We start from the raw sequence: 26,792 nt of genomic DNA on the forward strand, positions 1-26,792 counted from the left end.
TAAAAAATATATTATTAACAATTTTATTCCTTCAAATTAAAATATATCATAAAATCTATTTTTTCTGTAATTATCATATTAACTTATGTCTTTTTTTTAGTAATTTGTATATATAAAAAGTGCTTCTGATAACAACTATCTAAACACTCTCACTTCTCAGAATCACTTTTTTACAAAATCTATTCTTCACAGAATCTATTCTCCAGAATCACTTTTTCAAACCACGGTTTGGTTTCATCCAAACACATCCTTAAACTTTCACGTACTCACAATTGAAAAGAAAAACTGTTTATAGGTCATTTTAATGGGCAGACCAATCCGCCCTCTATTATTTAAATAAATATTTATTTCTAAATTAAATTATAAAATTTTATCCATTCACAAACAAAGCTATGATTATTTAAATAAATTATGATAAGTTGGCCATACCAAAAAACAGTTTACATAAGCACATTAACAAGCTCTGAACAAAGATATTTCCTCTTAATCTTGTGTGTACGTAATACATAACACCAAATCAGAAACTTAGAAATGAGCATCATTTCAAACAAGCAAGCACTCACTGCCAAAACCCAAACCAAAAATAGAATTCAGCAAATTTCCCTAAACCTTTCTCTCAGCAAAATGTTCATCAAAATCTCCAGAAACAAACAAAATCACTTCCATCCTATTCTCATAACAAAACAGGCGCTAACAATTACAATCCAATGGCCTATAGGTCGAAAATGTGAGTTCTTCATTTACATTCCATTTCAGGTTTCTGACTTCAGAATCACTCTCGAAGGCCACATGTTCTTCATCCTCTTCATCATCACCACCGCCACATTGGAGCAAAATTTTCAACAAGCAAGCCAGAAGAAGACTGGCATCAACAATTGTATTGAATTGCAATTCAAGTGAGATAGCGTGTAGGTATTACATTTAGTATTAGGTTCTCCCATGTTTTTCCAAACGGATCCTCTTTGCGGATTGAGGGGACTCATCAATAACGGAGGCGCCGCAACGCCATGAAGGTGACTGATTGAAATCTTGAGCCATCTCAGTAAACATGCTCTGTAACTCCTCCATACTGTAATAATCCTTTTCCTGCAACCAAACATCTTTTTCATGTTCGTTCAGGAATTTCATTTCTATACCCTATGCAACCATTCCTTCACTTTCGAAGAAAAATTTGGATTTTGATTTGGGAGATATCTTAGTTTAAAAGTAAATGCACAATAATGAAGATTGAAGAAGAGCATTGCTTTTTGAATCAATCTTTCCAAATACGCCAACTAATAGTAAGTGCCCATGGTGAAGTAGAAGAAGAGACATACCTCCCTCCTCACTTGAGCCATGAGAGACACCATCTCTTCCATAAATTCAGAAAATCCCTGAACAAGAGATCAAACAAATCTTTTGTTTAGGAGGCGGAGGACGAAGAAGAAGTGCATTCGAAACGCATATTAAATTTCCATGACACTCACCTCATCTTCGTCTTCAGGATCATATAACCCTGCATCGTACACTGTTCTTTTCTTGTGGTCTGATAGAACTGCTCCAAGAAGAACCCAGAGCAGAGTTCAATACACGATGTGCCATCAAAGATATAAAAGAAACCAAAAACAGAACTTTGGACTCCAAGGGTCTTAAATTGTGATTCTCAATCAAGACCCAGAAAAACAAATAATCCCTACCTGAATAAGCTTCTTGAATTTGTTGAAATTTCTGTTTGGCTTCACTCAACAAAGAAGGCGTTCTTGTCCACCTGTCTGGATGCCATTGCTGCATCAAATTCAATAAAACCGCCTCCTATCAGTACCCTCAAATAATTCAAACTCAGAAATTCCCAACTCCTAAGAAAAAAAAGAGTCAATTTCCAAATCTATAACCCTAAACTTTTGGCCTAAAGGAATTAAAAATTTCAAAACACAAAGGAGAACCCACTAACCAGAGCAAGCTTGCGATAAGCTCTCCTTATTTCTGTACTGGTTGAATCTGAACTAATACCAAGAATGGTATAATAAGAGAACGACGACCCTCCCCTACCAATCTCCATTTATCTTCAGTTTTTCAACTCACAAGCTTCCAATTCGGCTAAACGAGAAGTTCATCAAAATCTATCAACCAAGCTAACAACTTGTTAATCACATAAAACCATGGAAAGGCATAATCTATGACCGTAAAAGCCACCGAGCTATTCAAATCTCACACTTGAAGTCCCTGGTTGTGTTACTGACGAAAGAAAGGAAACAAGCAAGGAGCCATGGAGATGGCTGGGTATTTTTATAAGGAGAAGAGAGTCATTGGGAGTTCTGGAAAGGAAAATGCGTGCAGCCATGGGAATCTGGAATGTTCGGGAAGAGCGCATGACTATGGAAGAAGATATTTTTGTTTTTTGGTGAAATGGAAGAAGATATTTTGGATGCTCGTAAGTCTGATATTTATGTGAGGCTGAGATAGTTTTGCGAGGAAAGGAGGGCTTGTTTTTATTATTTTATTTGATATTTAATTAATTTATTTTTTTTGTGGGACCTCCACGTGTACGTGCAATGCAATAGAGAGTACTTTATCTCAGCCTTTGCATAAAAGATTTAATTTTGAATTTATGATGACAAATTATTTATATTTAATTTTTTATCTAATTCATACTTTTAAAAATTTTCATTTTATCACTTTTACTCTCAATTATTATTTATTATTAGTATTTTCAAAATTTTATTTATTTCAGGTGAAGTCTTTTTATTTATTGGGGGCATTTTAAAAAAAAAAAAATTAATCTCTATATTATGTTGGAGCCCTAGCATCTACAGTAGTTTTGGTAAATAATGATGACGGAAATTGAATCACATTTGATTTGTTAAGAGGCATTCAGAGAGACAAATGTGTGGGTGCTTACAATTTAATACCCTGACTGGTTCGAATTTAATTCTCAATTATTCCACATCCAGATAATTTTTTAAAGATATGTTTTTTTCGCCAGAAAGAATACAACTCTCTAGACCTCTGTTTCGATTTCGTATAAACCATTTTTTCCAGAATAATTTACGAATTTTGAAGAGAACAATGATCATTAATGACTTTGTCTTAAAAAAACCCTTCACTTCGCTAATGAAGTGTGAGTTAATTAGAAGTCACTGTTAAATGGAGGGCGCAAAGTTTATACTCCTCCGATCTCTAATATAAGATCTATTTAACTAATTTGATTAAATTAAAAAAATTATGTAAGTTAGTTAATTATAAAAAAATGACATGTTTTTCCTAAAACATCATAATCATTTTTTTAATGTCCTCATTTCCTCTTCTTACTTAATTATGGTTAAGAGAGCATTTATAGTGGTAATTTAGAAAAAATTGATAAATATGAGAAATTGGTCTTATATTTAAAACCAAAATCAACTCAACAATTAGGTTCTATATTAAGGACCGGAAGAGTACTTCTTTTTGGAAAAAAAATAATATTACGAACTAATTTAATGAGGTTTATTGGTATTTGCAATTTGGTCCAAAAATAGTTTATAAATTAAAACGGAGGAAATATACAATAAGGTAAATGTTCTCCATTACTCTCTATACCTCTGTATTTGAAAAAATATTACTTCGTAATCAAATATATTTAATCTAGATTTCAATACTTTAATCAAGTAAATGTTCTCAATTACAAGGGGTCAAAGCTGGCCAAAGCCTTCCAATTTCTTCATTTAATCATATATATACTCTATCCGGTATTAATTATAAACCACTTTCAATATTTATTACTAGAGGGAGTAAACATAGTAAAGCAATAATATACCTCATTAGAACTCTTCAATCCGATTATTTTAATCCTTTTTAAAGCGCAATTATATTCTATACTTCACTCATTAAAGCATGTAAATTTTTTGGCCAACAATGTATGTAAAATGGTGAGGTCTCCAACCAAGTAGAAGGAGAAGCTATATGAAGATGAGTGCTAAATCATTCCCTAAAGCTGCTACATTTCTACTGAGATCAAATCATGTTTGCAATTATATAAAACACTAATGAAGAGGACTCCACTCCAATTTTAGCTGCACAAATGAGTAAATTACCTATGATAGAGACACAAAAAGTTCCCAAAATAACGCTACAACAAAATGTATCATTTTCATCTACAATACTTGTCTGTTCTTGTAAAACAGAAGAAAAACTACTTAAATTTGTCTGATATAGGCAACAGATGAGTATAACGTGCTTACTCTCATATATTCTTTCAAAATAAACAAATATATGGGATAGCAGAGGAGAGTTTGTAGGGGGATTTGGAAAGGAAGTAAAAGCAAATTCCCCCTTTATGGCTGAATGCTTCGCAGCCTTAGAAGCCTTTAATTGTCATGAAATCATTAAAAATGATCAAATTATTATTGAGACTGATTGTAAGGAGTTATTTTGTAGGTTGAAGCAACAGGTCTTGAAGGAATGTGAATGTGAGGAGGTTCTTGATCAGTGCATCAAACGTTGGAATGCATCAAATAACTGGTCTCTCTCTTTGGTTTCCAGGAGAGGTAATGCGGCTGCAGATTGTTTGGCAGTGCTGGTTATGAAGGGAATGGTACCATGTGGATGGCTTTCACAGGGCCACCATCCCTTTTAAATTCTGTCCTGCAAAAGGATATTTCTTCCCTTTTTTCTGGTTCAGTCACAAAAACTGGTATAGGCTAATTACGTGTGGCCTCTTTGGTTTGTATTTGTTTGTACTTTGTCGGGTGAGTTTTGTTGGGTCTTTTTTCTGGTTTTTCCGAGTGTATTCTGCTATTTTCCTATAAGGTTTGGAATACAATTCTCGTATGACGTTTGTACTTTGTCGGATAAGCTTTGTTGTGTTTTTTTTTTTTTTCTGGTTTTTCCGAGTATACTCTGTTATTTTCCTATAAGGTTTGGGATAAAATTTTCGTACTATTCAGCTAAAAAAAACAAATATATGGGACTATACTCATTTGTTCTTAGACACGTCTGTTTTCAAGAACAAACGAGTATAAGCATCATATACTCTTATTCAAAATCCGCACCCAAACAACATTAGTTTAACACATTCATATACACCGCTATAATTCTTATTGTAAGGCACTCTTCAGGCATTATGTTTTTCAATGTTGCTCTTATTCAAAGTTTGGTACAATTTTTCTTCGCTTTTTCATGATATGATTCGTGGTTTCAAATAAGGATAAATTTGAATTCTTTTTCAAACAAATTTAATGACTTAACCCCCTTTCTTTGATATTCTGATGAAGTAGTTGGAAGTGTCTTAGGGACAAGAATCTGGTATATGCATGAACAAACTCAGCTTGCAAACATAAAGTCAAAGGAGGTCAATCATATTAATCTATACCTTTTAGAGAGAGAGAGAGAGAGCACCGGAAAGGTGTGTTGCCAGCCAAAACGTACGAGACGATCGAGTGAGGAATTGAAGGGGTGATGCTGGATTGTACGCAGAAGCTTGTCAAATGTATAGTCCCTTGCTGATACCTCAGATTCGCTGCCTGTTCGACCTCCAAGTTCGCCATAGTACCCTAAAAAAAGTTTGTCGTATAATGAAAGCTTTTTTCTTTAAATTCCTCGGGGTCGAACAGACAATGAAAAGAAGGGTAGTCCACAAGAAGAGACTACTCAAGTGACAAGCACAGCGCCCAATCCCACTCACCCATGCCTCTTCATCAACAACAACAATCCGTAAATACACACACACATATATGTATATATGTATGCTTCCTTCCATGGATATATATGAGATGTGATCATATATATAAAAGGGGAAACAGTAGCATCTCATGAACGTGGGAGATAATTAAAGCCATCTGAATTCTAGCTTTGCTTTGACTAGCAGGTGACAAATTCACGCGCACAGGTATATGCTTGAATTCATCTGAGATGCTTCACCAACCCAGTATATTGAGGATTTGGGATGTCGGCTGCCTCCTTTGCTGTCCCTTAATTTACTTGTAATTCCAAATGTTTTTTTCCTTGCCATTTTTAGTATTAGATTCTACATAAAATGAATGAAATTTTAATACCTTACTATGAGAAAAATATCGTAGTTTTCAAATTTTTATGATTTTTCAAAAAAAAATAGATGCTCCAATATTGGTGTAACTTATTTTACAAATTCTTTAAAAAATCATAGAAGCATGAAAAATCGCACCATTTTCAACCCATCAGATATCAAAAATTTACTCATTTTATGTAAAATTTAATGATGAAAAGACACAAGAAAAAAATTTGGGAAGTAGGGAAAAATTGAGGACAGCAGAGGGGACAACTGACACCCAAATCCATGAAGTGAGTAGCTATATATAGGTTTCTCACTTACGGTAAAATATGGAGAAACTAAAGTTTAAAGTAACACCAATAAGTTTCTGTAAGATGCACTGCACAAAAATGAATCTCGTTAACCAATAATCAATGTTTACAATAGAACTAATCAAAGGTGAGGATGTACGTTAATTAACCTCTCTCTTTGGTGAGGGTTTAACCATCTTTCACAACACACCTCTTCCAAATCGGTCCACAATAATCAATGTTTGGCTCAATAGAGTGAGGGGAAGAGGAAGGATTTTAATAGAGGGGAAGGGAGGTGGAGGAAGGGGAGGACTTTTAATATTATCTTATTTGGCTTAATATGATGATTAATAAGAGGAGAGGAATTTTAATGTTACTTTATTTAGTTCAGTATGAGATGGGAGGAAAAAATATTTTTATATGGACATCTTTAATCTCATCTTATTTGAGTTGTTTTTCCAAACTTCGTAAATGTTTAATAAAATATACTTATGAATAATATTTAATATATAAAATTATAATTTTATAATTATTAATATTAAATAAATATAATTATAAGGAATAATTATATTTGGTAGCATGTTTAAACTTTAAATTGAAATTTGGTGATGAGAGCCGTAGCAAGAAAAAGTAGAAGTTTCAGTTTGACAAGTTTCATAGTTTCGAAACGCTTGCCCAGATATTGAAAGCTTCGTCCAGAAATGGAGTTTGCAGTGGCAGAAGTGTTCAGATCGGGCTGGACTTCGAAGACAACGACGAGACAAAAACATGGTTCCTTTTTTAAAAGATGAGAAGGGTAACTTAGGCATATTGAAAATAATAAAAGGTATACTCCTTTGGTCCTATACTCCTATATATAAGATTGAGAGAGAGAAAAATTTTTTAGACTTATTTATAAGTCATTCCATAAAAATTTTAGTATGAATGTACTATTTTTTCATTTATTTATTATAGTGTAGATAGTTTTTTTTTTAAAAAAAGGTGTATATATTAAATAGGGGTAAAGTTAAAAAGTTTTTATATTTTAATAAAGAGTTAATGCAGTTTGAGGTTTTTCTTAGTCTGTGTGAAATATATGTACCTTAAACGGAACCAGTTACGATATCGTTACTTTGATGAGTATTTTAAACTCATCAGATTAGGACCATTCATATTTTATTTGGATGGTTTAGGTTTATGCGTTATTTTTATTTATTTAAAATAATTATTTTAATTGGTACATTATATAAAATAAAGATAATCTTTTAACCATCATTTTTCGGAAAAAAATAATTTTTCTGTTTAAAAATAATTAATTAAAAATCTAAAATCTGAACGGTTCGCATGAGATCTGAATCATTCAGATCTAATGAGTTTAGGGTGTTCATCAAGATGAGAAGTCTCAAAACTTGTTCTATTTGAAAGTACCTTATAAACAAGACTAGAAAAATAATATCATGTATAAGTGAAAATATTACTTTTTCTTTCCAGATCGCCTTAATTTTAGAGGGAGGGAAGCAAGGGAGAATTTCAAAAAACTTTTTCTCCCCTCCTGAAAATTTCATAGAGCCAAACAAGGGAAGGGAGCAAAATCTTTCTCCTTCCATTCGTTCCCCTCCAAATCCCTCGTACCAAGCACTGCCTTGGTGAGAATTCAACTACTTTGACATCGCAACACGTCCATAGAGTATCCTTTATATATAATCAGAGTCACTAACTAACACATTCCCGATCTTAATTAATTAATGCATCCTTCGTCCTGCCCTTAATAAATACTATTTCCAATTCTTAATATAAGAGCTAATTTAACTTTCAATTTGGTTTTAAATATAAAATTCTAATCTATTTTGTCTCTTATATTATTTATATCTATTCTTTTCAAAATAGTTCTTGTACTGATTGCACGTGTTAAAAGTTTCATTAAATGATAGTTCTATTTAATACTAATACATGATTAGTATTTTATGAAAGGTAACACTTATTTATTACAACTAACAACTTAACACACTTTATTACTCAAATTAGTCAATTAGCTTTTATATTAATAAAATATTAAATTTAAACAAAAAAATGAATAGTAGATGTATGAGTTTGAGAAGTGAGAGGTTAGATGTGCTCGTGTGGCATGAAATATGATAATAGGTAGACTCTTCTCTAATGCATCTTGTGTCTGCTTACCTAACTTAACTAATTTTTCCCCTACCTCCATTCTCATTTTCATCCATTTATGCTGGTTTTTATTTTCTGAACTAGCCAACCAACTTTTCTATTTTCTCACTCTCCTTTCTCATTCACATTCGATGGCGACATATGCACAGTCCCTCTCAAGAGTACACTATATGGTTCCACAGTTGCTGCAATAAAGCTGATCCATGGCCACCCAGAATTTAATTGTTGTTTCTGGCCGGTGCCATGCGTTCCTAGGTAGTTAGTTAGGTTTAATTTCTTTCCCCATTTAATCATCGATACACACACACACACACACACAGAGCAGCAGCAGAGAAGTTCAAGTCACAGTCAAATACAGAGAAAGAGTGAATAAAGTAAAAAGAATACGATGTTACTGTAGTGAAGACCTGAAGGTATTTCTATCACAGCCCCTACTTTGGAAGTTGGCTCTAGAAAGTTCTTCTGGAAGTTGAGCTTCCTTATGATTCTGACGCATCATACACAAAACTAACGTTCCTGTGCGCATGGCTCAGAAACCTTCCAATTTAAGTTTATCTAAACCAGATCTTCCAACACACGGCTTGGATGGCATGCTGCTTCTTTCCTTTTGCTTCATTCCCAAGAACCCTAATCAACTCTACGTACTCTGTTGTATATATTCAGAATTCAGAAGAAGAATATATATACATATATCTGATCGCTTTATATACATATTTAGAGTATAAGAAAATAAGAAGAATATATATTGTAAACAGAATGAAATGATGGGATACATGTGGGACTCCTGGGACTGATGCTTAAGTTTGCCATTAATTGCTTCATTATCATAATCTAGTATTTATTAAAAATTTAATTCCAAAATTATAGGATATGAAAAATGATGGAAATAAAGCTAAAGGGCATCAAGAAAATTAGAAATCAAAATAAATACATTTTGGAATTATATGCTAGAAGTCTTATGATTAAGTTAGATTTAAACCACTATCAGTTATTAAATGCTTTAGAATAATCGATATCTTATAAAAGCTGGTAATTCTAATTGATGGAGACGCCCAACTAATGCGTCTTCATCATATTAAAATTTGCCACGTGAAATTTCCTATGTTATGTTATATATACACACCATCGTTCAGACATTGTAACCTTCGTAAAGAAATAATGAAAGAAGTAATCCAAAGGAAGTGGGCCGGCTCAGGGTTAGTTTCCGATGAACCAAGAGAGCATATTGAGCAAATAAGAGAGCAAATATGCATATATAGTTTATTAATCGTCTTACAATGCAAGCATGTGATAACCAATAGTATACTGAAACTAAAAATATAATCAAAACTTATTGCAAACACAAATATTTGTGTGTGTGTGTGTGTGGGGTAGGTACTTGGCTTATTATATTCTAGGACTGGACATGTGTGCAATCCTAGTTATAATCAATCAAGGGCAATCTACGTAATCCTGAGAATCAGTGCCGGGAATAGAGGTAGGGTTATAAGTTCGAGGACTGAGGGCAATGTAGTGACAATGAGAAGGCTCAGAAGGTGGCACTGGCTTTTTTGGAAGTTGGCCTTCCAAAGGGCTTTTGAAGTTGAATTGCTTTATGATTCTGACGCCCTCGCTTCCTGGAACCATGCACATCACTATCATTATTATTCCAGCCAGGAACACAAACACTCCAAGCTTCATCGAACCAGATCTTCTTCCCGAACTCCACATGCCTTATCTTTCTTCTGAGATCTGATCTGGTAGTTGTATGATGCATCAGAATAAGAAGAATCTATATATAGAGAGATGAAGAAGAATAATGGGGGGCTTATTTAGCTTGAAATAGTTGAGTAGTTCCGTTACGATCTGGGTGTTTGTGTTTTGTTTGTGGTTTTTGATTCGTGACGCTGCATATATATGACCCATTAGGCGGTTTTAACGTACTGGTTTAGGAAAAGAAGAGAAAAGAACAAAAGGCTTATGATGAGGGGTTTGGTCTTTCTGTGTTGGAGTGAATGATTTCTCTTTAATTTTGGTATATTTTGAAGCCAAGAGAGTACAGTGCTTGAAATTGAAGTCTAAACCTTTGTTATACAGATTGAAAATGTGCGAGCAGCAGCAACTTTAGACAAGAGAAACTGGCATAATGCATCATGAGATGCATGTCTGACTTTTATTTACAATTAGCCATGCTTAATTATGCATAATTATTAATTACTATTAATTACTTATTATTATTATTATTATTATTATATATCCTCACGCTAAACCCAACAAATGAATGGAAATATGTTATCCACCATGAAATTAGTTTGTTTGATCTTCAAAACTAGTAAAAAAAAGAATTAATTATCAAGTGATCATCAATCTCATAATTAAGTTTATTGTCCTAAGTAAAATACTTATTTGAATGGGTTGGGTCTAGTTGAAGTGCTTTTGCATTTTTTAACATTCATATTAATTTTAAATTGTTTTTTAGCTTGTATTTTTTAATTGTATCAAATAAATTAAACAAATAGTTTGACTTTAATAGTAGTGATTTTTCAAAAACATTAAAAAATAATTTAAATGTGAAATAAAACTATAACAAAAAAATCTGGAAGGTCATAACAGTTTATGAATACTGTTTAATTAATTCGTTACCAAAAAATTTAATTAATTTATTAATTAGTTTGAAATTTTGGTCTTATTTTAGGCGGCCTTCAACTATGGGATCTCCAGCTGGCCTGCACAGTTTATCCCCATAATTAACTCCTAAACTCCCTGCTTGATTAGAAGTGCAGAAAGTTACTCTAACTCTTATATTCGAACTTCATTATTTATTTACATGAGAAAGAAAAAACTAATGAGACCATCCCATTACACTTAATACATGCACGGAAAAAAATTTACACTTGATACATATATAATCCCAAGACAAATCAGATCCTTTTTAGGATTTTTTTTCCCTTCAAGCCCAACAAGTAATATAATATAAGAGCATGGTTACTGCAAGAACTCGTGTAAAAATATTAGAAGCAGTTCAGGTTATACTTTCCTGAAAGATTAGTAATACTCTTTTGGTCCTATTTATAAGTCACTTCTAACATGTTTCACAGAGACCAAAGGAAAACCTTAAACTTTATTAACTTTCATTTAAAATTCAACAACTTTCTAACTTTCTCCTTATTTAATATATATTATACCTCATGTAAACAAAGTCAACACAATAATAAATGAAAGGTGAATTTGTACATCCATACAAAAAAATTTTCTCAGTACCCTATGAATAGGATTGAAAAAATATTTTCTCTCTTTGCCTTATAAATAGGGCATGAGAGTATATTCGTTGTAAATGGATGCATCCAAACTGTCTACGTTGCACAGAACAATCGACCTTAGCCCTTGTTTTTCTTTTCGAAAAACCCAAATATAAGCTCCTAACTTGTTAAGTACATGTATTGATAATAAAGTTCAATCATACTATTACCAAGCTAATAATTAAGTGCAACTGAAATTTTAGAAGTTTCGAAACGGAAATCTACCACAGGGATCTTTATGAAAACATCATAAATAATAAATAGATGATGGAATTACACCTTTTGAACTTTGATCTCACTCCAGTAATCTCGTACAACTCGGAAAGATCAGAGCATCGATCCAAGGTGTTGAGTTCCATGGCAGAAACTTGTCAAATGAGTAGTCCCTTGCACTTGTGTCCCTTGAATTCGCTGCCTGTTCGACCTCAAAGTTTGCTACCAGATTCTTAATTATTATTTCCGGGTCTTAATGTAAGAACTTTATATAGTAACTGATTACTTTAACTTTGACCCTTAATATAATTTGCATATGTTCGACAACGTTCTTTAACAGACAGTACTAAAGCAAATCTGTGACTGTCTGGTTAAATAATCACAGAAGAAATATGAACTCCCACCACAATAATATATACTCCCTGGTCCTAAATACAAGACCCACATATATGAGTTTGATAGTTTCAAACCTACTTACAATAACTAAGTTCACATGCGTACACACAGACACAGACACACACACACACACACACATATTATATGGCTCCACGTTTATATAACTCGAATAGCAGAGCTTAATGTTAGTTGAGCAATATTGTTTGTTAGGAGTTTGCGTTACTACCCAAACCAAATATTCAGGCAAGCCTTTTGTCCAAGGTAGATTATTAGTGGGTAGGTCACACACACATATATATATACTCGTTTGATGCTAAATATAAAACTTTTTTATATTATAAAATTAAATTACAAAATGGGTTCTACATTTAGGATCAAAGAAGTATATTTTTTCTTGTTGTTGGTGATTTAAATGAGTACTATATAAGACAAACCTCTTGTATAATTGATAATATGAAAGAAATGTTAGTATACAAGATCAAGTACAATATTTTCCCTTATTTTTTTTTGTCTTTAAATTTTTAATTTTGTGTTTTGATTTTCTCTTCCGATCTTCTATTTGAAATATTTATTAATTATTAATTTCCAAGATAACTTTTCCTTCTTAAGTAATTTTTTTAAAAAATTATTAAAATTGGCAGGGTAATCTCATATGCAGTTCATCGATATGGTTTAATTTTCAAACAATGATGAAAAGAAAGATCAAGTGTAATTGTTTAAAAAACACTGATTAATATCAGCTGGCCTTAGAATGCTTCTTGTGAGACCATAATCCAAAATGCTTGAAGCCTTATAAAACTAGAAATATCTGTTGATAAAAGCATGAGTTGACGAGAGAAATAAGAAAGTTTCCCATCAGATAGGATTGAATTGATTGAAAAAAAATGCATATAGGTAGAAATAACTTGTAAACTCAACAGCCTAGAGTTATAGATTAAAATATATAACCACACACACATTCATAAAACTCTCAGCTCATACAAAGACCTCCTCCTTTTAGGATACTCCTTAGCTATGACCAACCATATCATGTATAACTCGTTTAATAAACTTCCTCAGAAATTTGTTTTAGTTGCATCTAACCAAATCATATACAACTCATTTAATAGCCTTGCTCCAAAGAATTTGTTCTCATTATTGCATCTTACTTATACAATTAAGACAGTAAAGAATGATTTCATTCCCCTATGATGATGATGCAAAGATAAACGTGATAATTCTTTGCCCATGCCATATGTTTAAAGACAAAACCCTAGAGAAATCCTAATTAATTACATACAACATCAAAGTATGTGATCTCTCCAAAGCATTTTCTAGCTAATTTCGGGAGTTATTAATCCATATTCTCTCTGTTATATCCATTTTTTTTCCGGCATACGTTCATTTAGATCTCTAGCGGTTTCATAAAACGATCTGATCTAATCAACAAGAATAAGAATATCAACGAAATATTGCATACTTACATGTTTTCCCATGCAATATATATATATATATGGAGAGTTGAATCGAAGCTTAAGTTCAGGGTCGAACAGACAACGAAAAGAAGGGTATTATACAGGAAGAGACTGCTCACTTGACGAGCATGGCATGGAATCCACCCACCTATCTTCAGAAATCCAAGCTTCTTCCATCAATTCAAAATCCTTATAAGAGAAAAACAAAATCCTTTATAAGTTCATTAATTTATGTAAGAATAAAGTGGACAAAGGCCGATATAATACCAAAAGAATAAAGTAGCTAGAAGAAAGAAAAATCTCCGGAGGAGGAGGATCTACATGAGGAGAAACTGAGTGCAATAAAAAGGAGATGAATATGATGAATTGAGCAAGTACCTTTCTGAGAGATACACACAAACGCACTCATATATATATTTATGCGGTTGGGTCTGTCTTTAGAAAGAAGCATTCCCTTCCTTCTATGGTATACTTTTGTTCCGCCTGCAGATTTTTATAGAGATAAGATTAACTCTTGTGGTAACAAAGCCATGTTAATCCTGTCTGAGAGTTTTACGTTTGACATGTGAGAAGCCCGATGCTTTGACTAGCAGGTAAGAATCTCAAGCACGCACTACTCACTCTCACAGCCAACACAAGATTCAACGAACCATATCTATTAACTACTGTGCGTATCTTCAACAATTGGAAATTCTTATATATATAATCCTCCGTCCTATTTATAAGATAGAGAGAGAAAGTTTTTCTTGATCATATTTACAAGTAATTCATTAAATTTTTGGCATGAATGTATTATTTTGTCTTTCATTTATTACAGGGTACATAATTATTTTTTTGAAAAGTGCATATATTAAATAGAGATAAAGTTGAAAAGCTATTATATTTTAATAAAAAGTTAATATAGTTTAAAATTTTTCTTAGTTTGTATGAAACATATTAAAAGTTCCTTATAACTAGAACCAGAGGAGTATATATAGGAGTATATACATATATATATTGTCTGACATTTTCTGCGGGGAAGTTAAAGAGTCCGACTAATTAAATGAACATAATTTTTTAACTGTTTGATTCGATAATATTTGATCTAGCATTGGCTGAGTCAAATAGTAAGTTTTGGCCTTTTTTCTGAAAAAAAAGAAGCTAATTCAATAGGGATAAATTAGATTAGACTTTGATGTGGCTTGTTAACAAATTTTTTAACAGTTTGTTATGTATCTAATTTTAAATGTATATAGGTTTAAGATTGGCTCTTTAAAGTTTAAATTATTTCTTAGAGTCGGACCACCAGCTGGCTTTAATTGACCCTTCTATCATCGTATGAGTTACTCCTCCAGTCCTATTTATAAGGCAGAGAGGGAAATTTTTTTTGCCTTATTTATAAATCACTTCATTAAATTTTTAGTGTGAATGTACTATTTTGTCTTTCATTTATTATGGTGTAGATAGTTTTTTTCTTTTGAAAGGTGTATACATTAAATACGGGTAAAGTTAAAAATTTATTGTATTTTAATAAAGAGTTAATGTATTTTAAGGTTTTTCTTGGTTTGTATGAAATATGTTAGAAGTACCTTATAACTAGGACCAGAGGAGTACTACTTGGTATAAAATAATATTAATGGTTTGTTTTTGGGTATATTTCTACGTAGTATGTAATTATTAGTGCATCAATTTGGCCTCAATAATTTCGTGTCAACATCAATTTAATCAATAATTAATTATAGTTTAGAAGTTTGTAATTGAGTTTGCGACATTAAAGTTCCACGATAAAACATTAAATTTTGTTTACCACTTTGTTACTATTTATAAGTAACTTGTAGGATAATTAATGAGTTTTTTTTCCTTCCAATTTTACCCCATTAACTTGAATAAATGAGAGAAAATATAAAACATATTTTTTGATACTCTCTCTTTGATAAGGACAAATGTGAAAAAAAAATCAATTTAATGTATTTTTTGATTTGCGGACCTGGAATACAAGTAATTTATACTCCTTATACTCATTTTCAATATGTTTTACACAGATTAAAAAAAATCTTAAACTTCATTAACTCTCATTTCAAATTCAATAACTTTTCAATTTTATCTTTATTTAATATATATTATACCTCATGTAAACGAAATCAATACAATAATAAACGAAGGGTAAAATTGTACATTCATATAAAAATTTCTCTCAATACCTTATAAAGAGGATAAAAAAATATCTTCTCCGTGTCCTATAAATAGGACCAGAGGTAAATAAGAAAAAATGGGAACAAAGTCGCAACTTCATGTTTTTTTTTTTTTTGCTTTTTATTTGTTCCTGGTTCATAACAATTCTCGGACGACGAAAAAAACATAATGATTCGTAACAATTCATTCAAATCGATCAGTGATATATCACATCCCATGTGACAATGTATATGACTTTTTTAATCTATTTTAGTGTTGATTATTGATTACTGACATAAATCATGTACACTAAAAATGCTTACTCTATGTTTGGTATGAAGGAAATGAAAAAGAGGTGAGAAAAAAAAATTTTAATGATCTTGATTTAAAAAATTGGAAAAATAATAAAAATTAATTAAAAGTTTTTAACCCCTCATCTTTAATTTTTTTAAATCAAACTCACTCAATTTTTTTCTTCCTTTCCCTCTAACCAAACGGAACCTGAAAAAAACACATGAGATAGACAAAGGTGCACATAATAAAGTCCAAATTTAATATACTAGATTAGGGCTCCGTTTGGGTGACACCCCAAACCATGGTTTGGGGACCCAAACCATGGTTTGGGTGATAAGTCACCCAAACACTCATTGGTTTTGGACAAACCGTGGTTTTGATCCAAAACCACGGTTTTGACTCTGAAACCATGGTTTTGGAAAAAGCAGAAATTTTTTGCTTTTGGAGAAAAAAAGGAGAGTGTGAGAGCCTATAGAATATGTATCTTGTTATTTTTTTTATAAACATATTTTTTATAAACATATTTAATATTATATTTTATAAATATATATACATATTAATTACATTATCTTATGTATTATTAATTATGTTGGTAAAAAATATATTATTAACAATTTTATTCCTTCAAATTAAAATATATCATAAAATCTATTTTTCTGTAATTATCATATTAACTTATGTCTTTTTTTAGTAATTTGTATATATAAAAAGTGTTTCTAATAATAACTATCCAAACACTCTAACTTCTCAGAATCACTTTTTTACAAAATCTATTCTTCACAGAATCTATTCTCCCCAGAATCTATTTTCTAGAATCACTTTTTCAAACCACGGTTTGGTTTCATCCAAACACACCCCTAGGTCTTTAATGCCACCTTCGATTCTTAATATATATGAGTTAGCTAACTAATTTATAAATGTTAAGAAAATTGGTTAAGTTAGTTATTTATAATAAATGAGTGTTGTCTTTTCTAAAATACCTTGTTAATAATGTACGTTAGAATGAAAAATCTCTTAACATGTGCAATCACTATGGGGACTATTTTGAAAAAAAATAAATAAATATGGAGAAAAGTATATTAAAATTTTATATTTAGGATAAATTAAATTTCTAACTAATTTTTATATTTAAAACTAGAAGTAGTATAAAATCTAAGAGTTCAATTCGAACTACAAATTTAATCTTATATTAAAACTCGGAGCAGTATAAAGCATCAATTCTGACGAGGGTAGGATTATTGTGGTTAGGGACCGCATCAGGTGTGATGAGGAGATTCAGGCATAAGCGCCACGAAGAGGTTGAGTGAGAAAATGAAAATGATACTCCCTCTGCTTCAAAATATAAATTAAACTTTATTGGAGGGGCTTAATTTTTTTTACAAGGTAAAAGTTATTTTTGTCTACACATTTATTGACTTTTTTTTTTGAATTTTATCCCATTATATTTTCTTTCCTCCTTGATTCACTTATTACATCTTTTTTTTATTCTCTTCACTAATAAGGGTATATTGGAAAAAAAAATACATGCTTTACACATTTATTGTTTTAAACTGATTTTAACCAATTTCTTAATAAATATAAATGGATAAAATTTATCTTATATTTTGAACCTAAGAGAGTATCCAGCAAGAAATGAGAGGCTAAGAGAGCGGTTGTATGAACTTATGAGGTAGATTGTGAGTGTCATTAAGAGTTACTTCCTCTGGCATCTTCCAAAAGTAATTTTTTTTCCCAGATATAACTCATCAATCAACTCATTAAGGTTAAGATGCATCCATCACTTTAAAGTATTTTTTTGGATGCATCTAGTACTTTAAAATATCTTGTGGTATGTTGAGTACTCTAAAGTATTTTCTTAAAAATATGTCCAGTATCATGAAATATTTTTTAGTGTATCCAATACCAAGGAAAAAAATACTTCAGAGTGTTAGACGCATCTAAAAAGTATTTTAGGTTGTTGAGCGTACTACAAAGTATTTTAGAGTACTAGATACATCTGAGAAAATTTGTTATTAGAAATTCTTTATAATAAGGATTAAAAGGAGTAGGACCTAGGCAAGCAGTTAATGAGTTAGGTTTGATTATGAAATAAAAAATCAATCAAATAAAATTAAAAAAAATGAAACCTAGCTCAAGCCTAGCTTGTTTTCGCCTTTTTGCACTTTTTTTGGGCCTCTCCTCCAAATTTTCTAAACATGAGTTAAAACTATGAGGAAATAAGCGACTTTATGAGCCTGGCCCGACTTCCTAACTCTAAATAAAATAGTACTTCCAACATCTTTCAGCCAAAAAAAAGGTTAATTCTTTTTGTGAGAGTAATCAATTTATCATTCAATATCGGATTGTAGCTAGTACATGTCAACCCCAAATGAAGTAAATTCTCCCATTTTTCTTATCCTTTTCATGCTTATAAGATCCAATATAATTTTGGCCAAATAGGGTAGTTTCAACATGATTTGGCCAAATAATAAAACAGAATGTATGGGATATATAGTAACCAAATAGTGACACATCAAATCTAGAGTCTCCATTATATATATATAGTCGAGAATAACAAAACTGAATAGTAGATATAAGAAAAGGTTAGATATGCTCGTGAGATATGAAATGCTGATGGGTAGGAACTGATATGTAATAATGCGTGAGATCTCTGTACCTACCCTCCTCCCTCTCTGTCTCTCTCTCATTCCATTCTAACGCTGTAAGTCCCTTTCAAAAGTACACTATGTGATTCCATATTTCCAGCTCTAAAAGCTGATCCGTGGCTCCTCAGAATTTTCTTCTTTGTTTCTTTGCTTAATTTGTTCCAAGCATGCGTGTCGACTTTAGGTTTAATGTCCTTCTCCTCTTCCTTATATCCTCCTCATTTTTATTCAAATCAGTAAGAAATGTCTCGTAACTGCGGCACACCGTATTGAATTGAATCAGCGAATCAAGAAATAAGAAAAGGTTAATCATCAGGATAATGATTTTATTATAATTGAATTGAATTATGATTGAACACACACGCGCACATATGAAATATTAGATATTAGATCGGATTGCTTAGGCACTATTTGTGCTTAAGATCTAAAACAAGAAAGATTTTAAAAGCAAAATGAAGAAAGAAAACATATACAAAGAGAGCCAATAATGAAATAAATACATAGAATAAATATTAATCGACTCGAAGTTGCAATATAATCATATGTGTATTCCTGGATGGCCCATATTATTTTCTTGTACAGTGCATCAGCAGCACAGGCAAATACATATACAGAAAGAAAAAAACACTGATTAAAAAACAGGATATATATGGAATAATTAAATCTTAATTATCATGTTTCAATAATAATATAATTAAGGGCATTCAATATAATCCTCATCATCACTATGATGATTATAATTATTACTACCAGGAAAAGACGTAGGGTCGTAACTTAGAGGACTGAGCTCGAGGTGACGCCGTGACGGCCCTGAACGCGGCACGGACCCTTTATGAAGTTGGCCTCCGAATCTGCTTCTCAAGTTGAAGTTCTTTATGATTCTCACACACTCGCTTCTTGAAACCATACTCAAGACTATCATAACTGCCACAAACACACACATTATATGAAACTTCATCGAACCAGATCTTCCAAAACCCCACATGGCTTCTTCTTGCTTCCCCAGAAACCCTAATTATATAGTAACTCTGATTAATCTGCTGTGCTCAGAAAGGAGAGTTGATGTATTAGTATTTATATGCGTAGTTATAGAGAAGAAGAATAATGGAGGGCGTTGAAATAATGGTTCCGCTATGAACTGGGAGATATGTGTGTGTGTGTCTTGACGAGAGTTTTGTTTAGGTTTAAAGCTGATGTTTTTTCTATATGGGAATGAATATTTTTGGTTTTGGTTATGGATTGACTTTGAACTAAGAGTGCTTTGAATTTTGAAATGCTTGCTTTTGTGTTGACATTTTGGTTACAGCGGCCACTTTAGAAAAGAAAACAGAATGACATAATTTGGGGGGGGGGGCTTCTGGAAATTTTGTTGCTTGAGTTGCCGTCAGTTATTATTAATTAGTTATTATATCGCCCATGAAATAAAGTAGTTAGGCATCTGCCCCCGAATAAGTTCAAAATCCATCTTTCCTGTGTTTATTTTGATATTTTGTCGTGCTGTGTGTATATATAGATATAATTTAATAGATTCTACACAATTTATTTGGCATGAATTTTTTATCATATGCAAAATATTTGAAAATTTTTATGTTTTAAATATTCATTTTTAATAATTTTTATGGTTTATTAGTTACCGTATACGTGCTTTTTAATATATATATATATATTCAAATATATTAGATAAATAATTTGACTTTCATTCAATTAGGCCAGACCAGTTGACCGTAGCTTGGTTGGGATGATTTTCTTAAAACGTTAAAGAAATTATTTTTATGTGAGATAGATTGAAAGAACCAAAATTTAAGGTTTAGGGTAATGAATATTTCTTTTTGGATCTCACCTAATGTTCCCCCAAAAAGAGAAGTGTGATAAAGCAAGTAGAATTTGGCATGATCTCTTGACCTCCCTTTCCATATAAGACAGTATTTTCTTGCGTCCCACATAAGATGTGAGGAGCAGAGTTACTTAATTAAGTGCCCATGGTGAAGTAGAAGAAGAAGAAGAGACATACCTCCCTCCTCACTTGAGCCATGAGAGACACCATCTCTTCCATAAATTCAGAAAATCCCTGAACCAGAGATCAAACAAATCTTTTGTTTAGGAGGCGGAGGACGAAGAAGAAGTGCATTCGAAACGCATATTAAATTTCCATGACACTCACCTCATCTTCTTCGTCTTCAGGATCATATAAACCCTGCATCGTACACTGTTCTTTTCTTGTGGTCTGATAGAACTGCTCCAAGAAGAACCCAGAGCAGAGTTCAATACACGAGGTGCCATCAAAGATATAAAAGAAACCAAAACCAGGACTTTGGACTCCAAGAGTCTTAAATTGCGATTCTCAATCAAGACCCAGAAAAACAAATAATCCCTACCTGAATAAGCTTCTTGAATTTGCTGAAATTTCTGTTTGGCTTCACTCAACAAAGAAGGCGTTCTTGTCCACCTGTCTGCATGCCATTGCTGCACCAAATTCAATAGAACCGCTTCCTATCAGTACCCTCAAATAATTCAAACTCAGAAATTCCCAACTCTTAAGATAAAAATGAGTCAATTTCCAAATCTATAACCCTAAACTTTTGGCCTAAAGGAATTAAAAATTTCAAAACACAAAGGAGAACCCACTAACCAGAGCAAGCTTGCGATAAGCTCTCCTTATTTCTGTACTGGTTGAATCTGAACTAATACCAAGAATGGTATAATAAGAGAACGACGACCCTCCCCTACCAATCTCCATTTATCTTCAGTTTTTCAACTCACAAACTTCCAATTAGGCTAAACGACAAACCCATCAAACTCTATCAACCAAGCCAACAACTTATTAATCACATAAAACCATGGAAAGGCATAATCTATGACCGTAAAAACCACCGAGCTATTCAAATCTCACACTTGAAGTCCCTGGTTGTGTTACTGACGAAAGAAAGGAAACAAGCAAGGAGCCATGGAGATGGCTGGGTATTTTTATAAGGAGAAGAGAGTCATTGGGAGTTCTGGAAAGGAAAATGCGTGCAGCCATGGGAATCTGGAATGTTCGGGAAGAGCGAATGACTATGGAAGAAGATATTTTGGATGCTCGTAAGTCTGATATTTATGTGAGGCTGAGATAGTTTTGCGAGGAAAGGAGGGCTTCTTTTTTTTATTTATTTGATGTTTAATTTATTTTTTTTTGTGGGACCTCCACGTGTACGTGCAATGCAATAGAGAGTACTTTATCTCAGCCTTTGCATAAAAGATTTAATTTTGAATTTATGATGACAAATTATTTATATTTTCTTATATTAATTTTTATCTAATTCATACTTTTAAAAATTTTCATTTTATCACTTTTATCTCAATTATTATTATTATTAGTATTTTCAAAATTTTATTTATTTCAGGTCAAGTCTTTTTATTTATTGGGGGCATTTTAAAAATATTAATTAATGTCTATATTATATTGGAGCCCTAGCATCTACAGTAGTTTTGATAAATAATGATGACGAAAATTGAATCAAATTTGATTTGTCAAGAGGCATTCAGGGAGACAAATGTGTGGGTGCTTACAATTTAATATCTTGACTGGTTCGAATTTAATTCTCAATTATTCCACATCCAGATAATTTTTTAAAGATATGTTTTTTTCGCCAGAAAGAATACAACTCTCTAGACCTCTGTTTCGTTTTCGTATAAAACATTTTTTCCAGAATAATTTAAGAATTTTGAAGAGAACAATGATCATTAATAACTTTGTCTTAACTCTTAAAAAAACCCTTCACTTCGCTAATGAAGTGTGAGGTAATTAGAAGTCACTGTTAAACGGAGGGCGCAAAGTTTATACTCCTCCGATCCCTAATATAAGATTTATTTAACTAATTTGATTAAATTAAAAAATTAGGTAAGTTAGTTAATTATAAAAAAATGGCATGTTTTTCTAAAATATCATAATCATTTTTTTAATATCCTTATTTCCTCTTCTTACTTAATTATGGTTGAGAGAGTATTCATAGTGGTAATTTAGGAAAAATTGATAAATATGAGAAATCGGTCTTATATTTAGAACCAAAATCAACTGAACAATTAGGTTCTATATTAAGGACCGGAAGAGTACTTCTTTTTGGAAAAAAATAATATTGCTAACTAATTTAATGAGGTTTATTGGTATTTGCAATTTGGTCCAAAAATAGTTTATAAATTAAAACGGAGGAAATATACAATAAGGTAAATATTTATTACTAGAGGGAGTAAACATAGTAAAGCAATAATATACCTCATTAGAACTCTTCAATCTGATTATTTTAATCCTTTTTAATACGCAATTATATTCTATACTTCATTCATTAAAGCATGTAAATTTTTTTGGCCAACAATGTATGTAAAATGGGGAGGTCTCCAACCAAGTAGAAGGAGAAGCTATATGAAGATGAGTGCTAAATCATTCCCTAAAGCTGCTACATTTCTACTGAGATCAAATCATGTTTGCAATTATATAAAACACTAATGAAGAGGACTCCACTCCAATTTTAGCTGCACAAATGAGTAAATGACCTATGATAGAGACACAAAAAGTTCCCAAAATAACGCTACAACAAAATGTATCATTTTCATCTACAATACTTGTCTGTTCTTGTAAAACAGAAGAAAAACTACTTAAATTTGTCTGATATAGGCAACAGATGAGTATAACGTGCTTACTCTCATATATTCTTTCAAATAAACAAATATATGGGGTAGCAGAGGAGAGTTTGTAGGGGGATTTGGAAAGGAAGTAAAAGCAAATTCCCCCTTTATGGCTGAATGCTTCGCAGCCTTAGAAGCCTTTAATTGTCATGAATCATTACAAATGATCAAATTATTATTGAGACTGATTGTAAGGAGTTATTTTGTAGGTTGAAGCAACAGGTCTTGAAGGAATGTGAATGTGAGGAGGTTCTTGATCAGTGCATCAAACGTTGGAATGCATCAAATAACTGGTCTCTCTCTTTGGTTTCCAAGAGAGGTAATGCGGCTGCAGATTGTTTGGCAGTGCTGGTTATGAAGGGAATGGTACCATGTGGATGGCTTTCACAGGGCCACCATCCCTTTTAAATTCTGTCCTGCAAAAGGATATTTCTTCCCTTTTTTCTGGTTCAGTCACAAAAACTGGTATAGGCTAATTACGTGTGGCCTCTTTGGTTTGTATTTGTTTGTACTTTGTCGGGTGAGTTTTGTTGGGTCTTTTTTTCTGGTTTTTCCGAGTGTATTCTTTATTTTCCTATAAGGTTTGGAATACAATTCTCGTATGACGTTTGTACTTTGTCGGATAAGCTTTGTTGGTTTTTTTTTTTCCCTGGTTTTTCCGAGTATACTCTGTTATTTTCCTATAAGGTTTGGGATAAAATTTTCGTACTATTCAGCTCAAAAAAAAACAAAAAAGAATAAAAATGACATTGAGGTCCCATGCAACACACAAAAAAGTCCCAGAAAATTTAGTAATGATTCTAAAGTCCCCAAGGGACTTTGAGTGCAATTTGGTGAATTGTGAAAAAGACGCCTCTATCCTTGGTGAGTTGCACCCACACTAATTGAAAGTTGCCCTGTTTTTTAGTCTGAAAATAGGCACTCCATACACAAGAAGCAAGAGGGAGAAAACCCAAACTTCATTCTGCTTCTTCCCCCATTCCCATCTGAAAATTTCATCCACTCCATTAATGTTAATCGTTGGCAAAAATCGCTTGTGTTTTGATTTGATGTGTGTTTGGTCATTCAAGTTGGGGTTTTATTATAGGTGGGTAGGGTGATTATGAGTGTTCTGTTTCTGGGTATATTGTCAGGGGTTGAAGGTAGGCTTGCTCTGTCTGGACATGGTTCAAGGGGAATTGATGAGAAAGTTGAAGATTGGTGTGGTTAAAAACTCTTACTGGCGAACTAGAAAATATGTTGTCAATATGGGCTGTGACAGTTGTTAATATAGCTCCTTGACTTGTCAATAGTAACAGTGTTATACAAATTTACATTAACTGATTTTTAAAATTTTTTACACAAAGGTCATGACCTTCTATACCCTTGACTCATTCGTAGAGGTCACAAAAAGAGGAAGAAGAGGCAACGAAGAAGGGTGAGCAGTCACATGAGGCAAAAGAAAAAAAAATGGAAAAAAGCCACTTTGATTCTAGACAAATGATGGCAAAAGAATTTTTTTGTAAATAGAAGTGACAAGAATTTTTTTGTAAATGTCACAATATACACAAATAATTAGTTTGATATTGGATACATGCAACTATATGTTTTTTTAATGGGTTATGAAATTGGTGCAATTAGATGTATATGAAGTTGTAAATGAAAGTTAGTTGTGTTTTACATTCTGATACATAGTTGTCATTATCCGCACTCTTCATTGTCAATGTATGCTTCGTAACTTGTCACTTATGCACCATCAGTTGTCAATTAATGTGCTGATATAAATTTGCAAAAAAAATATGATTTTCATTACATAATGTTATACAACATTATACAATATCACTAATTCCCCTCAAAACCAATCCATTTTTATAATGTGATATAGAATAGTTATCAAAAGTCAATCATCACTAATATGAAGTCATAAAATCACTTGTCATGAACAACATATTCACTTGTTAATGGTTTCAGTGTAACTTGTCATTGATTGCACTATCACTTATTAATTTATTTGCTTTATTTGCTGATAAAGTTTGGAAAAAATGTGAATTGAAGTTATATATGTCTATATTGATACATGAGTTTATTTTTGCTAACCTAAGTTACTTTCTTTGTAATGGTTTATAATAAAGACTACTTGATCCTTACTATTGAACATTTTTTATAATGATTGTTGTGGTGTTCACGTCTCTTCAGGGTTATAATGTTTATTTCTTAAAAGACAAAAAGTAAACCAATTCTCAAAATCATATATATCAACAGGAAAATTGCCAAGTTATAGTACTACTATTAATAAGTCAAGATGCATACATTAACAATTGATGCAAGGAACATTAATTCAAATTTGCAATTCTATTATATTTCAATTAAATAGAATTATTATAAATCTTATAATCAAAATTTATTACTGAAATTTATGTTAATTAAATGATATTTTTTCAAAACTTAAGCAGATTCACAATGATGTCATTGACAAGTCACATACCACCATTAACAAGTGAATGCGCTGTTCATGACAAGTGATTTTATGACTTCATATTAGTAATGATTGACTTTTAATGACGATTCTATATCACATTATAAAAAATAGATTAGTTTTGAGGATTAATGATCTTGTATGATGTTGTATAATATTGTAAACATAAAATCATATTTGTTTTCAAATTTATATCAGCACATTAATTGACAACTGATGGCGCAGTGAGTGACGAGTGACGAAGTGCATATTGACAATGAAGATGCGGATAATGACAACTAACTATGCATCAGAATGTAATACACAGCTAACTTTCATTTATAATTTCATATACATGTAATTAGACCAATTTCATAACCCATTAAAAAAAACATATAGTTGCATGTATCTAGTATCAAACTAATTATTTGTGTATATTGTGACATTTACAAAAAAAATTCTTATCACTTCTCTATTTACAAAAAAATTCTTTTGCTATCATTTGTCTAGGATCAAAGTGGTTTTTTTTCCTTTTTTTTTCTTTTGCCTCATGTGACTACTCACCCTTCTTCATTGCCTCTTCTTCCTCTTTTTGTAACCTCTACCAATGAGTCAAGGGTACAGAAGGTTATGGCTTTGTTGTAAAAAATTTAAAAAAATTAGTTAATGTAAATATGTACAATACTGTTACTATTGACAAGTTAAGGAGCTATATTGACAACTGTCGCGCCCCATACTGACAATATATTTTCTATTTCACAGTAAGATTTCTAATCACACCAACCTTCATCTTTCTCATCAATTCCCCCTAAACCATGCCCAAACAGAGCAAGCCCACCTTCAACCC

At 32.0% G+C, this 26,792-nt stretch overlaps 1 pseudogene; it reads right to left on the bottom strand.

The window, feature by feature from the left end:
- Positions 1-393: 393 nt before the first annotated feature.
- Positions 394-21,874, bottom strand: LOC114717974 (chaperone protein DnaJ-like; annotated as a pseudogene).
- Between the last annotated feature and the right edge of the window lie 4,918 nt (positions 21,875-26,792).

This window comes from Neltuma alba, unplaced genomic scaffold (assembly GCF_004799145.2).
Source record: "Neltuma alba isolate B1F8T4 unplaced genomic scaffold, ASM479914v2 tig00011784_pilon, whole genome shotgun sequence".
Classification (NCBI taxonomy): domain Eukaryota; kingdom Viridiplantae; phylum Streptophyta; class Magnoliopsida; order Fabales; family Fabaceae; genus Neltuma; species Neltuma alba.